Here is a 2,538-nt window from a genome sequence, read left to right as displayed (position 1 = left end):
GGAAGGAAAGAAAGAAAGAAAGAAAGAAAGAAAGAAAGAAAGAAAGAAAGAAAGAAAGAAAGAAAGAAAGAAAGAAAGAAAGAAAGAAAACCACAGCTTACATTCATCTCCAGAGAACCTCCAGATCTGACACAGGTGAGGGGTTTACCTGTCGCTACAATCAACAACAACAACAACAACAACAACAACAACAACAACAACAACACACACACACACACACACACACACACACACACACACACACACACACACACACACACATCAAGCAATCAACACTCAGATTAAACACAGAATACAGTGATAACATTGAAACTGCAGCTTTTGTGAGAATATAGAATTTAGCTAAAATAAAAACAGTTACAATCAAATTGACTTTGATCAACACTGCTTAAGCAGTATGGGTGTAACAATACACTGATCCACAATGATATATGATTAATTACATATTATACAGTATTATATATGAATAATTATTCAGTTACATCAACACCAAACAATCAATCCATATCTTCATCACATGTCCGATGTGGATCCATGTCATAAGCTCATGATTGTGTTAGATGGACATACGATATTGAATCATATCGATTGCAGGTTTGTGAATCAATTTGAATCAAAACCTTAACAGGATTTTGTAATATCAATAAATTTTTTATTGTTCTCCAAACAAATCAATACACTGTAATATCACTAATTGCACTCTTATTAGCAGAAAAGTAAAGCAGAAACTAATACAGTGAACAAACTAGCCAGTAATGATTATTTTTAGGCCATGGTTATTTTTAATATGCTATATTTACAGTATGTGTTTGCTTGTTTTCCATTGAACTGATCAATTGATTAAGTATATGAATTTTGGAATAAAATGAAAAATATTTATCCACTAATTGTTATGATATCAATAACACATTAGGTGTCCAGGCTCGGTCTTTAGTAACAGGCTGAGGAGGAGCTCCACCGAGCTGCTGCTTCTACACGTCGAAAGGAATCAGCTGAGGTGCTTTGAGTTTTAGATAAGGGTGGCTCGTGGGCGCCTCCATCTGGAGTTGTTTCAGGCATGTCCCACAGGGAGGAGACCCCAAGGCAGAACCTGAACTCACTGGTAAAGTTAGATATCCTCTTTGGCCAGGGAATGTCTTGAATTCTCCCCGACCTGATACCTTTGTGACTGGACCTAGGATAACTAAAAGTACGAAGATGGATGGATGGATGGATGGATGGATGGATGGATGGATGGATGGATGGATGGATGGATGGATGGATGGATGGATGGATGGATGATCTCTTACAGCAAAGCATTTGACTTATCTGTCTTTAAAAACCGGTAAGTGGGTATGAATTTTCACAACCAATCTAACTTTTTCTTCAGTTTAAAATATTTCAGAGAATAATTTGCTTCATGGGCTTCATCACAAACTAAAACTGGCTCTGTGCCAATATGACTTCAGAACAAACAGAAAACCAGTGGCCTAAAACAGTGCAACTAAAAACAAGGCCTGCATCACAGAAGTGTTTATGGAACACAAAAAGACATTTAACATCAGTGCATCATCTCTCAATTATAAAAAAACAAGAAGAAAAAAATACATCCAAAACAGTGGAGCGTACTTAAGTTAGTAATTATCCTGATGACAGACTCAAGTATGTGCAATGAGAATCTGACATGTTGAGGCAAACGTTTAGAATCACAGTTCAACACTTGGTCTAAAGTTGTTTATTTTGTGTATTAATGGTGTTTGTTGTGTATTAAAGTTGTACAGGTGTGTTTTGTTCACATAAAGATTTGAATCAGCTAAAGGACACAGTGAAAACTGAGTTAAAAGAAACTAAATATAAAATATATGGTGTTTAAACTGTTAATAAATGAGCAAAATGTCAAAAGCCAACGACAAATGGAATTTTCAGACTGAAGAGAAGGTCAATATAAACGTTATTTAAGCAGAATATTTTGGACCTAATAAAAAAACTTGTTCAATATTTGAAATGCTTTGTAATGTTAAAATTTTGTACATTTTTATGTTGTTTAAATTATGTTTAAAGTTAAAAGAGATGTTTCAAATCAGAGAAAACAAGTGTGAATTTATAGTAAACTGTGTTTAACAAGGCAAAGGTCATGGCTATTTTTAAGATGGGTTTGTTATAACTTATTATAAAGAACTTTTTAAAATATGACTTGAAAATACTCTTCTGTTCAAAACAGAGCATTTGCATGTACAATAGTGAAGTAAATAGGGTTTTGTTTATTGGCTTATCTAGTTAACTGAGATTTATTTGTCATCTATATAAAAGGTATAAACCGTGAAGTGACAAGGTTTTCTAATTTTCTTATTCTGTCAAAAACCTGTGTGTGGTTTTAGGGATTTGCACAAAAAAGTATTGAAAAGTTTAAATAAAAAAAAAAACTTATCTATCTTTTACCTAGGGCAAATTTAAATTATTCTGAAGATGACCAAAAATACAAATAAACATATAATGTATATAAATAAAATACAATTAATGAGATGTGTAAAAAAATAAAATTAAAGAAATGAATGAATC

The sequence above is a fragment of the Austrofundulus limnaeus genome, unplaced genomic scaffold, assembly GCF_001266775.1.
Source record: "Austrofundulus limnaeus strain Quisiro unplaced genomic scaffold, Austrofundulus_limnaeus-1.0 Scaffold40, whole genome shotgun sequence".
Lineage (NCBI taxonomy): Eukaryota > Metazoa > Chordata > Actinopteri > Cyprinodontiformes > Rivulidae > Austrofundulus > Austrofundulus limnaeus.
Note: the sequence above shows the minus strand (reverse complement) of the source record.